This window comes from Lathyrus oleraceus, chromosome 6 (assembly GCF_024323335.1).
Source record: "Lathyrus oleraceus cultivar Zhongwan6 chromosome 6, CAAS_Psat_ZW6_1.0, whole genome shotgun sequence".
In the NCBI taxonomy this organism is placed as follows: Eukaryota; Viridiplantae; Streptophyta; class Magnoliopsida; order Fabales; family Fabaceae; genus Lathyrus; species Lathyrus oleraceus.
The window spans coordinates 464,114,034-464,129,989 of record NC_066584.1 but is presented as its reverse complement, the minus strand read 5'-3'; the positions used below and the strand labels follow the sequence as shown (position 1 = coordinate 464,129,989).

The 15,956-nt window shown below is 37.8% G+C and overlaps 1 pseudogene; it reads left to right on the top strand.

The window, feature by feature from the left end:
• Positions 1–14,231: 14,231 nt before the first annotated feature.
• LOC127099107 (uncharacterized) lies at positions 14,232–14,331 on the top strand (annotated as a pseudogene).
• The last annotated feature ends 1,625 nt before the right edge of the window (positions 14,332–15,956 follow it).

Genomic DNA, 15,956 nt, shown 5'->3' with positions numbered 1-15,956 from the left:
AGGTTTTGCATACCTTGTAAGGAATTTTTCATATGGATTGTTGATCCAGAATCAATCCACCAGGTGTTAATATTAACATCGGTCATATTAGATTCATAACAAACAAATGAGAATAAATTACCTTTCTTCTCAAGCCATTCTTTGAATCCAGGGCATCCCTTCTTCATGTGTCCTCCCTTTTTACAGAAGTAACACTTTGCTTCTTTCTTGATATCACCTTGCGGTGGTATTTTGAATTTCCCTTTCTGATTGGCTTGTGACTTGTCAGTTTTGAAAGCTTTGTTCTTCCCGCGAGTGCTTGTCAACAATGCACTCTCACTCTGTTCCATTACAATCCATTCTTCTTCCTGAACACACATGGTCATTAATTCATTGATTGACCATTTGTCTTTATGTGTATTGTAGGAGATCTTGAAAGGCCCATACTCAAACGGAAGAGAGTTCAGAATATAGTGCACCAGGAAGGAGTTAGACATATCAACCTCAAGTTTCTTAAGTTGAGCTGAAATGTCACGCACTTTCATTATGTGCTCATGCACACCTTTCACACTGGTGACTCGGTAGGAGGAAAAATTCATAATTAATGTGCTTGCCAAAGCCTTTTCAGAAGTGACGGATTGATCGTCAATGGCTTTCAGCAAATCACAGACATTCTCATGTTGATCGATAGAACCACGTATTCCACCTGTGACCTTAGTCTTAATGAACATCACACTGAGCCGATTGGATCTCTCCCACCGCTCATATAGTGCGATTGCAGTTGGAGTACTTTCATCTGTAATTGCAGGTGGTTCGTCTTTCCTAATAGCATAATCTATGTTCATCCATCCTAGATGGAGGAGAATTCTTTCCTTCCACATCTTATAGTTATCTCCTCTGAGCTCGGGAATATCACATCGGATATCAGAAAAATTAACAGGTTGAGAAGTTAAAAAGATAAACAAAATTGATTTCAAAATTTGAGGCATAAGTATTATCCAAATTGTATGTACTATCAATATAAACATACCATAAAATAAATCTTGCAACATAAAAATTACATGTGGGCTAAATTTTAATGTAATAAGATTAAAAAAAAAATTGCGATAGATTTTTCAAGCCTCACACTTTTCGTGCATGATATAATTTTGTTTTTCTATCCAAAATTAATACTTTATGATAAAACTATCAAATTATGTACCAATTCATAATCCCTGTGGGCAAGTTATGAAAATATTTTGACATTTTATCCTAATTAATTATACAAATATAATAAAAATTCCTGTAGGATAAAATTCATTATACCACGTACAATTAATTACAATTTTATGTCTAATAATTTATGTGATCTCAAAACTTAAAAAAAAACAATCTCAATTAATTTAAGGATGCTGTGGCTAATCAAAATTAATCAAAATTATAACGATCACTAGACATAGTAACTCAATTATATGAGAGAAAGAAAAAAAAAGATCTCTTATACAATTGCTTAACAAAATAATAACATTATAAATCAATTTTAATTTATGCACAAATTTAATTCAAAGATTAAATAATAAGGCATAATAATCAGTAAAAATGAAATCATATGGATATGAACAGAATCAAAATACATGTTTAACAAAGCAGCCTAGCGGTAACATTCATGAATGTCATGGATTAAGACCTGGGTACAATACCTAGTCATAGCAAAAATAGAAAAATAATTTTCGGTTAGGACCGAGTCTTTATATTCGAGCCTACTTAGTCGTAATACCCAAGAAATAGAAATATACCTTTTCTTCATTTTTCATCTCATTTATCCACCTGTAGGCTAACAGACAAGCACAATCAGCCAATAAGGTTATATTAGGCGGAATAAAGAAAAAATTGAAGACACCAAAGGTCAATGGACCGAACAATTTCATGAGGCTTTGTGGTCATATCACATTACCTCTCATTCCAAAATTTAGGAAACACTATTCACACTGGTTTATGACGCCAATGCCATGCTGCTAGTTGAAATTGACACGCCTATTTGGATGAGCGCATAATTTAACGGAGAAGAAAATTAAATATAACTTAGGTGTGCAACTGACCTGATCGACGGAATAACGAAGATTACTCATATTAAAGGATTTACTGCCAAACAAAGAGCTGCCAGAAGATACAATTTGAAGATGGTCCCAATGGAAATGCAAGAAGGCGACCTCGTACTTAGAAAAGTAGTTGCACCTATCCAATTGAGAAAGTTGCTACCTAATTAGGAAGATCTATATTGAATATACCAGAAGCTACTACACAGAGCCTATAAGCTCGAAGAGCTGGATGGAAGACTTATTCCTAAAACCTAGAACTCAGTTAATCTGAGATATTATTATAGTTGGTTATTTAATTTTTCCTACTGAAGAAGGCGAAGGCCTTGGCCGAATCATGTATGAATCCTCTCAAAGAATTAGTTCTAAGTATCAAAGGTAGGGTCACACTCTTTTTCTCTGTAAGGGAGAGGTTTTTAATGAGGTATCATGCCTTCGTAACTATTTGATGTTGCAAAAATTATAAGTTAGATATTCACTAAAGAATCCTTGTCGCATATAAAGTAATTATATATTGGTCATTAACTGAAGGATCCTTGTCGCGTGTAAGGAAATTATACGTTGGACCTTCACTAAAGGATCTTTTCCGCATTAAGAAAATTATAAGATGGATCTTCGTTGAAGGATCCTTGTCGCATGTAAGGCAATTATACGTTGGATTTTCACTGTAGGATCCTTTCCGCCTGTGAGGAAATTATACATCATATCTTCACTGAAGGATCCTTGTTGTCTGTAAAAGACAATTATACATTGAACTTTCACAGAAGGATCCTTATTGCCTATAATGCAATTATACACAAAACCTTTACTGAAGGATCCTTGTCGCCAACAAGGCAACAATCTGATGGACCATCGTTGAACAAACCTCACCAAGGAGTACTCTATTTAACATAAGAGGCAATCCCCACTAAGAAACATTTCCCTACACAATAAATTTTCACAGCCAAGGCATCATAAAATTCAAAATTAATGGGAAAATTACGACGAAAATTGTACTGGTCAAAAAATACAGGTGTGTGTGGTATCCCTACAAGGGTAAGGGATACTGAGAGGCTGATCGCTCGACTGGGTGAGTCGAGAATGGGATACAAACTGCAAGTGCACAGTTCTATCGCGTAGTTTTAAAAGATATCGATCCCACAGGGACTTATGAATCGATATACCGTTATCTAAGGTTACTACGTAAATCTAAGGTGAAAATGTTTGATTGTTTGGGAAAAACTAAGAGCTAAACTAATATCTAGATTAAATATTAATAAGACGGATATCGGTATGTAGTTCGTCAAAACTAGGGAATCAAGTCTTTGTCGGTTTCTTAGTTGTAAAATGAATCGTTTCGGTTAACTTTATTGGTTAAAGGTTCTATCTCAAACTCTCGCTCTGTTGAATAAACCATGATTTTATATTAATGTTGCTGTCACTTATAATTAAGTCAAAAACCATATTTTGAAAACAATAAAATTGCAGAAACTCTTTTTAAGAAAATACTGACCGTTTTAAACACCCTTATCTCAAACTCTCGCTCTGTTGACTTAGGTTATATAATTAAATCCAAATGCTTAACTCTCGTCCTCACATTCAATCTTTAAAAATACTTTTTGGAAAAGGTCAGAATTTAATTAACTCTAAAACTTGCTCTCGCCCTGATCTAGAATTAATGCCTAACTTACACTGTCCAGTTAAAATCTCAAACTCTCGCTCTATTGATTTTAACTTCTTTATGTCTTTTACTTTTGTAAAAAATCTTGTTATTAAACCTGTAAGTTGAAACCGTAAAAAGATTGATTTTGATTTTAAGTTTAGATAGACCGACTCAGTCTTGATCCCTTATTCTGCTTACTTTACATACCGATACCTAGGCAAATTAGCCAGACATGCTAAATAAATAAGAACTTATATCATGCATAAACAGACTCATTCCAGGCAGATAATATAGATAAATAATAAAACAAAATATTAAATAACGATTAAAGAACCTGAATGCGTAATACAATGGTCTTGAACACTCCACCACAAGCCGGTAGGATTTGTTCTTGGATTCTTCAATTAAACAGTAAATTAAATCAAGGAAATAAAACTGGAATATAACGTAAGGTTAAATCCAGTATAAAGTTGCACAATAGTTTCCGGTGTAGAAACTATTATGCGAAAAAATATCTAAAAGTTAAAATTGGAAAGGTAAATTTGCAAGGGAAAAAGAATGTAAAGCTTGCAAAAGAAATAAATAAAATAAACAATGCTGGAAAAGAAAAGAAAAATAAGCAAAAGGCGTGAAAAGAAAATTTGGCAGAGCTTCGGTGTGTGTAGACGGCAGAGAGAGGAGACTTCTTTTAGGTTTTAAGGTAGCTATTTATAGTAGTGCTACTAACTGCCTTTTTCTTTTCCACGAGTCTTCAGCATAGCTAAATACATGGCTTGGGAATAGGACACGAAGTCCTCAACGTTACTTCCATTCTTCTGAGAGCGTAACTTGCGCCAAAAAGCTAGTGGACTGGTGTGACGCTCGTCACACCATGTGTGACGCTCGTCACAGGAGTGCTTTTAGTGTGACGCTCGTCACACTCCTTGTGACGCCCGTCACAGGCATAACGTGCACTTTCTTTGGACTGGGCTTGGTCTTTGTTATTTGTTTTCTTTTTATTCCTTTTTACACCTCCTTTTCTTCCCTTTTTCACTTTTGCTTCAAAATGGATACCTGACATACATAGCAAGGAAATACTGCATAATATCTGATAAAATGAGATATACTAAAGTAAATGATAATATAATCTAATTGAATTAAGTCTTAAAATGTGATATAATTTCGTGTTATCAAACTCCCCCATACTTAAATCTTTGCTTGTCCTCAAGCAAAATTCAGTATAGAACTTGTTAAAAGTTTTGGCCAGATGAAATTTCAAAGCACACATCAATTCGTACTAGGTTGCAAATGGATTTTTGTTTAGGAGGACTTGAGTTTAATCTTGACATCAACAACTACCGTTACAACTTAGATAACCCTACCTTATGCAAATCAGTTCAAGTACCCTATGATAGCTATCCTGGTTCCTTTAGTCTTATTTTACCCGTTTTCATTCTAGCGAAATCACATTAAGCCCTTTATCTTTTCGCGCACATAGTGGAGTAACCGGTTAGTGATTATGATCCGCTTTTAGCTAGAAGTTCTGGTACATAAGTCGGATAACTTCATTATTCAGTCCATTGCAAATTGCGGGGGATCGAACCGTAGTCCGCCCTACCAAGTTCAGTACCAGATTCCTACTGAACCAACTCATAATGGATCTTTCGTATTGTGCTTTTGCATGATCTACAACCTTTAGATTAAATGATCTGGTAAGGATCACCTAATTTAATTAGTGCATTTCTTGATATATTTATATATTTTAGGTTACTTTGGGGATCATTCACTTATATTCATCGGCTCTCCACGTAGTTTGCTATTAAGATGGTGTTGACTTCTGTATAAACTACTTGGGGTTGCCATAGAACTAAAAGTTCAAGGAATCGGTATAATAGGTACTTTATCCTGATCTAACATATTGAGGTTCTCAGAGTGTTGTTACGGTAATGATTTTGTTTTGATCTCACTCAAGTTTTATAAAGTAAGCAACCTTTATACTTATTAGGTGTGTTAAAAATTTTTTTGTTATGGCTCAAGAAAATTGAGGGGAATAGATAATAAGAATTTTTCACACTAGGGACTTGACTTAAAATAAATATATATTATAATAATTTTTTTTTTTTTTCATAATAAGAAAGGGAAATAACAATGAAAGGGAAAATAACATACTTGAAAAATGGTAATAGGAAGAATATTGTTTCCCCCCCATACTTAAACTAAACATTGTCCTCAATGTTTTAAGGGAAAGAAATACAAAATGGAAAGGCAAAAGAAAATAACAACTAAGGCTGCCTTCCGCCTCTGGTTCTTGGACCTGGTGATCTTTGACGTATGTCTAAGTTGTCGAACCTGCTGAACAATTCAGTAAACCGCTGGTCGGTTATGGCATTCCGAGCGTCCTGTTGCTGTTGCATTTGACGCATCATCTGCATCATCTCTGTATTCTGTGCCTGCATTCCATCGATAGCATCCATAATGTCGTCGTTGGTCGCAGGCCTTCGTCGTCGACGACGTTGGGAGGATGGGCCGGCTGCATTACTGGAAGGGTTGAGCAGGGCTGAACGTTGTGTGGGAGGATGATCACCTTGTTCCATTTCTTCAAACTCATCTGTTTGTAGGTTTGTTTGTAAAGGCTCGGTGGTTTCAGGAGCGTTTAGATCATAGAGGTGGCGGTCGGGGTTTGTGACATCAGTTAGGGCGATATTTGGTAGAACAACGCTTGGGACAGCCTGGTTGTTCACCATAAGATAATATCCTCCGCCGACTCTGTTTTTAATCAGGCGGCTGGAGCGGCAATAGCTGATATCCATAGACAGGGGAGGTAGGGATTCTAAAGTTTGGAGTCTATCCCCTAGGTGTAGGCCAAGTGCTATGGAGGTTATTAATCCACCAATTATAAAGGGTTGCCGGCCTCTAGCACATAAGGTGCGGATATGATGAAAGAGAAAAGAGGCGGCGTTTACCTGAGTATCCGGTTCGAAAACGCATTGGAGGAAAAATAGCTCCTTTGAGTTGACCTTGCTGTTGTTTGGTCTTCCAAAAATTGTGTTTTGCAAGATGCGGATGAAGTACCGGATAGTGGGGTTATGTATATGGGAGAGAAGGAGTTCTTCCCAGTTGTAGGTATCTATACCGATAATTTTCTTAAAAAGGCCAAAAACGCCAACTGTGTTCCAGTTTGAGTTTGGAGGGATTCTGGGATGTACCTGGCCTTCTATGGGAAATTGTAACATGGTACTCAATTGGTTTTGGGTTAAGGAGTACTCAGTGTTGAACATGCGGAAGGTTGCGGTACCGGTTAAAAATTCGTCTTCACCGGCGGGAGTGGTGTAGTCGTATGAACTTAAGAATTCTAAGGTTAGGGATGGGTAGGTGGGTTGATTATGAGTGCAAAGGAAGGTTAAGTCGGCTAGGCGGAGCATCCATTCGATACCTTGGAGTAATCCTAATTGTTGTAAACAAGTTAAATCGGGGTACCTGGTGGAAGCGACGCCTCGCTGTTGGAAACGTTCGAATTGCTCTTGCTGATAGTTGTCATCTCCGGATCGGAAGATGATATTTCCGAAATTTTGATTTCCCGCCATTGTGATGAATTTTTTTGAAGGGGTGATTTGGAAAGAAATGTATTTGATATGAGAGAATTGTTTTGTGGTGAATGAAGGAAGTTTTGGTAGGTATTTATAGGAGAAGGATTGGAAGATAAAAAGAAAAAGTGGTTGAAGAGTAATTAAGTGTGGTAAATGAAAAATGAATGGGGAATGTAAAAAAATTAAAGTGTAACGTTCGTCTCCAACGGCTCCCTAACGTTCACATGTCTGAGGGGCGTTACGCTCGTCACAAGGCTGTGACGCTCGTAACAGGCAATAGGCGTGCCGTCCGTTATGGGTAGTGTGACGCTCGTCACACATTTCTTTTTGGAAAGGCTTTCAGCAGCGCCTCACAGAATTACTTTGGTAGGTATTTTAATGTTTCATTTTGCTTATGATCATTTTTAGTCTGCAGTTTTAATGTATTGTGCACGCTTACTTGCTTTGTATAATAATAATAATAGGTAACAACAGTAGAGCATAATAGCCATTGCATAATAAAATTAACTAAACAGCTTCAATAAGAATGATCATAATGTATTACAGGGAAGGAAAATAATGAAATGAAATGGAAATAAACATGAATTCAAACAACATTAATGAAAAATCTAGCTTAAAACTAAATAACTTAGAAAGAAAAATAACTAAATTCCATCTATCTTCGGATCTCTGGCCGGAGGGGCAAAAGAGTTAACATGATGCCGTAACATACGTAACTGACTTGCCATGCTGCTCATGTATTCTAGGATTTCAAGTCTCAAGTTATGGAAATCTTCCCTGAGGGCGTCTTGTTCTGACATCAAGGCTTCAATGACGGTTTTAATATCTGTTCCTGGCATATGATGTCGGAGATCAGGCATGGCTGATTCTTCGGTCAGGACAGGCTGAGGGGGAGGATCAATATCATAGTAGCCTGAAGGTGTCTGAGGGTCAGATTCAGCAAGAGAGATATGATCAACATAGTGCTCATAGTCATCACAAATCTCATAATCCTGGATGGATTCAGTGGATCCAGCAGGAGTTGGGGTTTCATTCAGGTTATAGAGCCAGTTCCTTTGATTATGAACACTAGTTCTAGGATCGGGCATGGTGAATAGGCAGAGAACCTGGTTATCAATAATAAGCTCGAACTCATCAGACCCTATGTTTGCTATAAACATAGTGTTGAAGAGGAAGGGTATACTCATAGTGGTAATGCCACAAAAAGGGCTAAGGTCAAGCATAGGCTGACGTAATCCAATAGCATTACCTATCATAGTGATCAAACCGCCTATTCTAATGGGTGCTCGCTCATCCTGGATAAGGTGGTCCAAATTAGCTAACATAAAAGTAGCACCGTTTACTGGACGGTTCTGGGAAGCACAAAATATGATGAAGAGTTCATCACGTGAAACTGAAGTACTATTTGGCTTCTTCCCAAATAAAGTGTGGGTCAGGATCTTATGGAAATAGCGAAAAGCCGGGTTATGTATGTTTCCAGAGAGAAACTCATGTTCTTCGGGCTCATCATTTCCAGTCAGCTTACCCCAAAAGTGTTCAAGCTCTCTATATTCAAAAAGTTCTTCCTGGCTTACAGTGAATGTATCAAAGGAGGTAGAAAAACCCAAAAGGTTGGTGAAGTCTCTAATATTAAATTGGTACTCCATATTGAACATTCTGAACTGGATAAAACCTCTGCTAATTCCTTTTCCATGGCTAGGTAGATAGATTAATGAACTAAGGAATTCTAGTGTGAGTCTCCGGTAGGTGGTGAAATGTCTCAGGATAGGGGAGGTCTCCCATCCTATCTGATTCAGCAAAAACAGGACACTCTGTCTCAATCCAAGGGCAGTCATAGCCCAATCATCAGCATATAAACTAGGTAGCATCTCTCTAGCGGCTAGTTCTTCAAACTTTCGTTTCTGAGCCATTCCTCTGAACTTGATACCCATACGATCAGAATGTCCCATCTGGTTAGTGTTAGCTAGAGAAAAGAAACATGAGTTTAAGTCAGGATTTGGCCAAATGCCGAAAGAAGAAAAGAATTATTATTATTATATATAGATATATTTTTTTTCTTTTTGAATAAATCAATAATGAATACTAAATAGAAATTAAAAGAATAATTAAGAGAAAAATAAGGAAATGATAATAATAATAGAATAATAAAATAACAAATTAATTTGTGGGTTGTCTCCCACTAAGCGCTTTGTTTAAATGTCGCAAGCTCGACAAAGAAATTGTTAAATATAGTCTATGAGTCCTGGGGGCGTTTCGTCTAAGTGTAGAATTTGCGAATCCTCGTTGGTTTCCGCATAGTGATAATGTTTCAGACGTTGCCCGTTTACGGTGAACGGTTCTGTAGATTGTCCTTTTATTTCTACCGCTCCACTGGGAAAGATTTTAGTGATATGAAAAGGTCCTGACCATCTGGATCGTAGTTTTCCCGGGAATAACTTTAGTCTAGAGTTAAACAAAAGTACTGCGTCGCCTTGCTTGAAGATTTTCCTTGATATACACTTGTCATGCCATTGTTTTGTTCTTTCTTTATAGATTTTGGCATTTTCATAGGCGTCTCTTCTGAGTTCCTCTAATTCGTTTATGTCAAGGATTCTCTTTTCACCGGCGGCTTTATAATTCAAATTTAAATTTCTAATAGCCCAATAGGCTTTATGTTCTAATTCTACCGGGAGGTGACAGGATTTTCCATAAATGAGCTTAAATGGGGTCGTCCCTATGGGAGTTTTATAAGCAGTTCGGTATGCCCATAAAGCTTCTGGTAATTTCAATGACCAATCTTTCCTTGAAGTGGCGACCGTTTTTTCTAGTATTTGCTTGATTTCTCTGTTAGATACTTCCACTTGTCCACTGGTTTGAGGGTGGTAAGGTGTTGCTATCCTATGTCTCACTCCATATTTAAGTAGTAGTTTTTCGAGTACCTTGGATATAAAGTGTGATCCACCATCACTGACTACTATTCTTGGGATGCCAAATCTCGGAAATATTATATTTTTAAAGAGTCTAGTTACTACTCGGGTGTCATTTGTTGGAGAAGCTATAGCTTCGATCCATTTTGATACGTAGTCAACTGCCACGAGTATGTATTTGTTACCGAAAGAGGATGGGAAAGGTCCCATGAAGTCTATCCCCCACACGTCAAAAATCTCTACTTCCAAAATACCTTTTTGTGGCATCTCGTCACGTCTAGATATGTTTCCCGTGCGTTGACATCTGTCACACTCCTTAATAGCCGCATGTACGTCCTTCCATATAGTTGGCCAATAAAAGCCAGCTTGTAGGATTTTAGAGCAGGTCTTGGATGTACTTGTGTGTCCACCATAAGGCGCAGAGTGACAGTGTTGGATTATATTTTCTACCTCTTCTTCGGGTATACATCGACGGAAAATACCATCGGGGCCTCTTTTGAAAAGTAAGGGATCATCCCAGTAATAGTGTTTTATGTCGTGGAAGAATCGTTTCTTCTGCTGGTAAGATAAAGTAGGTGGAACTATTCCGGCAGCTAAATAATTGACTAGATCAGCGTACCATGGTGTGACAGATATAGCTAAGGTGGTTTCTACTTGCATGTCGGAGTTGTTCTCTTCCAAAGTAGCTATGAGTTTATCATACGAGAAATCATCATTAATGGATGTTCTTTCTGGTTCAAGGTTCTCAAGTCTAGAGAGATGGTCTGCTACTACGTTTTCAGTTCCTTTCTTGTCCTTGATTTCTAAGTCGAATTCTTGTAGTAACAAGATCCATCTTAGGAGTCTAGGTTTAGCATCCTTTTTTGTTAAAAGGTACCTGATAGCAGCGTGATCAGTGTAAACTATTATTTTGGCTCCTACCAGGTAAGAACGAAATTTATCTAGCGCAAATACCACTGCTAGGAGTTCTTTCTCGGTTGTGGCATAATTCATCTGCGCTTCATCCAGGGTTTTGCTAGCGTAATATATAACGTGAAGCTTTTTATCCTTTCTTTGTCCTAAAACAGCACCTACAGCATAATCACTGGCATCGCACATTATTTCGAATGGTTCATTCCAGTCTGGTGTCTGCATAATGGGTGCGGAGATCAATGCTTGTTTAAGAGTTTGAAATGCTTTTAAACAGTTATCGTCGAATATGAATTCAGCATCTTTCATCAACAGTCCGGTTAAGGGTTTAGTTATCTTAGAGAAGTCTTTGATGAATCGTCGGTAAAAACCGGCGTGTCCTAAAAAGCTTCGTACTTCTCTCACAGTTCTTGGGGGTTGAAGATTTTCGATTACCTCTATTTTGGCTTTGTCTACTTCAATTCCTCTGTTCGAGATGATGTGTCCTAAAACAATGCCTTCTTGTACCATAAAGTGGCACTTTTCCCAATTAAGTACTAAGTTTACTTTTACACATCGTTCCAGAACTCTTTCCAGGTTTTCAAGGCATTCTTCGAAACTTTGTCCGTATACAGAAAAGTCATCCATAAATACTTCCATGATGTTTTCGAGAAAGTCGGCGAATATTGCCATCATGCATCTTTGAAAAGTTGCAGGGGCATTACACAGACCAAACGGCATTCGTCTATAAGCGAAGGTTCCAAAAGGGCATGTGAATGTTGTCTTTTCTTGGTCATCAGGGTGAATTGGTATTTGAAAGAAGCCTGAATAACCGTCTAAATAACAGAAATGTGAATGTTTAGCTAATCGTTCTAACATCTGGTCAATGAATGGTAAAGGGAAATGATCTTTTCGGGTTGCTTTGTTTAGTTTCCTATAATCAATGCACATTCTCCATCCCGATTCGATTCGTTTAGTTATAGTTTCTCCTTTTTCGTTTTCAATAACGGTTATGCCTCCTTTCTTTGGTACAACGTGTACAGGACTAACCCATTTGCTATCAGATATAGGATATATAATACCTGCTTCTAATAACTTGGTTATTTCTTTCTTTACTACCTCACTTAGGATCGGATTTAGTCTTCTCTGGTGTTCCCTAGAGGTTTTACAGTCTTCTTCTAACATGATGCGGTGCATACAAATAGAAGGGCTTATTCCTTTGAGATCGGTGATGTGGTATCCTAGTGCGGTTGGATATTTTCTTAAGATATGTAGGAGTTTTTCTGTTTCGAGTCTTCCTAGATCTGCATTAACTATCACAGGTCGTTCAAGTTCTAAGTCTAGGAATTCATATCTCAGATTTTTGGGAAGTGTTTTCAAATCAGGGGTTGGTTTGTTAAGACACTGCGTAGGATCTGGTGTTATTGCTAGGCATTGTTTAGATTTGTCCTCTAAAAGATAGTCTGATGATTTGTCTTCTCCTGACTCTGCTTCTTTTATGCATTCATCGATGATATCCATGAAATAACATGTATCTCCTATTGCAGGTGCTTTCAAGAATTGGGAAAGAATGAATTCAATTTTCTCTTCACCTACTTCGAAGGTGAGTCGTCCTCGTTTTACGTCTATGATTGCACCGGCAGTTGCTAAGAATGGTCTTCCTAGTATAATAGGTGTCGTATCATCTTCTCTAATGTCCATAATTGTGAAGTCAGTGGGAATGTAAAACTGACCTATGCGTACGGGAACGTTTTCAAGGATTCCTACAGGATATTTGATGGAACGATCTGCTAATTGCACAGACATTTTGGTCGGTCTTAATTCTCCCATTTCCAGTTTCTTACATATGGATAAAGGCATAACGCTAATTCCGGCTCCTAAATCGCATAAGGCTTTGTCGATGACAAATTTTCCTATGTGACAGGGTATAGAGAAACTACCCGGATCCTTGAGTTTAGGGGGCATGTTTTGGATTATAGTGCTACATTCGGCAGGGAGTGTAACGGTTTCGCTATCCTCAAGTTTCCTCTTATTAGAAAGAATTTCTTTTAAGAATTTAGCATATGAGGGCATCTGCGTAATAGCTTCGGTAAACGGAATTGTAACGTTTAATTGTTTAAGGAGATCAACAAATTTTCTAAATTGGCCTACATCTTTGGTTTTAACAAGCCTTTGAGGGTAAGGTATAGGTGGTTTGTAAGGTGGTGGAGGTACACAAGGTTCCTTCTTTTCTAGGGTTTCCTTATTACTCTCTTCCTTTTCCTTAGGTTCACTTTCCTCAGTAGATTTCTTAGGGTTTTGGTTTTCTATCCTTGGGTCAGACGGTCCTTCCACTTCCGTTCCACTTCTCAATATAATTGCATGAGCTTGGCTTCTCGGATTGGGTTGGGGCTGTCCAGGGAATGTACCAGTTGGTGCAGCAGTAGGTGCTTGTTGTTGAGCTACTTGAGATATTTGCGTTTCCAGCATTTTGTTATGGGTAGCCAGGGCATCTACTTTGCTTGCTAGTTGTTTAAGTTGTTCGCCAGTGTGTATGTTCTGGTTTAAGAAATCTTTATTGGTTTGTTGTTGGGAAGCTATAAAGTTTTCCATCATGATTTCCAAGTTGGATTTTCTAGGGTTATTATTGTTAGGATTCGGTTTCTGATATCCCGGAGGTATAGATGGGGCTTGATTTGGAGACTGTCCAGGTGCGTATAAAGCATTATTACTCTTATATGAGAAGTTTGGATGGTTCTTCCAATTTGGGTTATAGGTATTCGAATAGGGGCTTCCTTGAGCATAGTTTACTTGCTCTGTTTGGATTCCAGTCAAGAGTTGACATTCCGCAGGAGTGTGGCCTTGGATTCCACAGACCTCGCAATTCTGAGTTATAGCAACCACGGCTGCTGGAGGCGATACGTTTAAACTTTCAATCTTCTGGACCAAAGCATCCACTTTTGCATTAACGTGATCAAGGTTACTTATCTCGTACATGCCAGTTTTCGGTTGAGGTTTTTCCACATTCGTTCGTTCGGTTCCCCACTGATAGTGGTTTTGGGCCATGCTCTCAATAAGCTGGTAAGCATCAGCATAAGGTTTATTCATTAGTGCCCCACCTGCAGCGGCGTCTATTGTTAACCTTGTGTTGTATAAGAGACCATTATAAAATGTGTGAATTACTAACCAGTCTTCCAAACCATGGTGTGGGCAAAGTCTCATCATGTCTTTGTATCTTTCCCATGCTTCGAAAAGAGACTCGTTGTCTTTCTGTTTAAATCCGTTTATCTGGGCTCTTAACATAGCTGTTTTGCTTGGCGGAAAATATCGGGCAAGAAAAACTTTCTTCAACTCGTTCCATGTGGTGACTGAGTTGGAAGGAAGAGATTGAAGCCATCTTCTAGCGCTATCTCTTAATGAGAAAGGAAAAAGACGAAGTCGAATTGCCTCTGAAGTGACACCATTAGCTTTAACAGTATCAGCGTATTGGACAAATACGGATAAATGAAGGTTTGGATCTTCGGTAAGATTTCCAGAGAATTGGTTCTGTTGCACAGCCTGCAACAACGAAGGTTTAAGTTCAAAGTTGTTTGCTTCGATTGCGGGCGGAGCAATACTTGAATGCGGTTCATCTTGCGATGGAGCGGCGTAATCTCTAAGAGCACGAGCTGGTTCTGCCATCTCGGTTAAAGAAGGAAAATCTTTGAGATCAGGAAGGTCTATAGGAGGGAGATTGTTTTCAGCACGATATTCCCGAATTCGTCGTAAGACTCGGAGATATAGTTCGATATCGTTGATTCGTAAATAGAGCGGTTCGCCTTGAGAGCGAGTGCGTGGCATACAAATCAACGAAAGAAAGAAAATAGAAGGAAAAGAAACCTTAGTCTCTACAGCGTAACGGAAGAGTTACGATATCGATTGAATAAAAGTCCCCGGCAACGACGCCAAAAACTTGATCGCTCGACTGGGTGAGTCGAGAATGGGATACAAACTGCAAGTGCACAGTTCTATCGCGTAGTTTTAAAAGATATCGATCCCACAGGGACTTATGAATCGATATACCGTTATCTAAGGTTACTACGTAAATCTAAGGTGAAAATGTTTGATTGTTTGGGAAAAACTAAGAGCTAAACTAATATCTAGATTAAATATTAATAAGACGGATATCGGTATGTAGTTCGTCAAAACTAGGGAATCAAGTCTTTGTCGGTTTCTTAGTTGTAAAATGAATCGTTTCGGTTAACTTTATTGGTTAAAGGTTCTATCTCAAACTCTCGCTCTGTTGAATAAACCATGATTTTATATTAATGTTGCTGTCACTTATAATTAAGTCAAAAACCATATTTTGAAAACAATAAAATTGCAGAAACTCTTTTTAAGAAAATACTGACCGTTTTAAACACCCTTATCTCAAACTCTCGCTCTGTTGACTTAGGTTATATAATTAAATCCAAATGCTTAACTCTCGTCCTCACATTCAATCTTTAAAAATACTTTTTGGAAAAGGTCAGAATTTAATTAACTCTAAAACTTGCTCTCGCCCTGATCTAGAATTAATGCCTAACTTACACTGTCCAGTTAAAATCTCAAACTCTCGCTCTATTGATTTTAACTTCTTTATGTCTTTTACTTTTGTAAAAAATCTTGTTATTAAACCTGTAAGTTGAAACCGTAAAAAGATTGATTTTGATTTTAAGTTTAGATAGACCGACTCAGTCTTGATCCCTTATTCTGCTTACTTTACATACCGATACCTAGGCAAATTAGCCAGACATGCTAAATAAATAAGAACTTATATCATGCATAAACAGACTCATTCCAGGCAGATAATATAGATAAATAATAAAACAAAATATTAAATAACGATTAAAGAACCTGAATGCGTAATACAATGGTCTTGAACACTCCACCACAAGCCGGT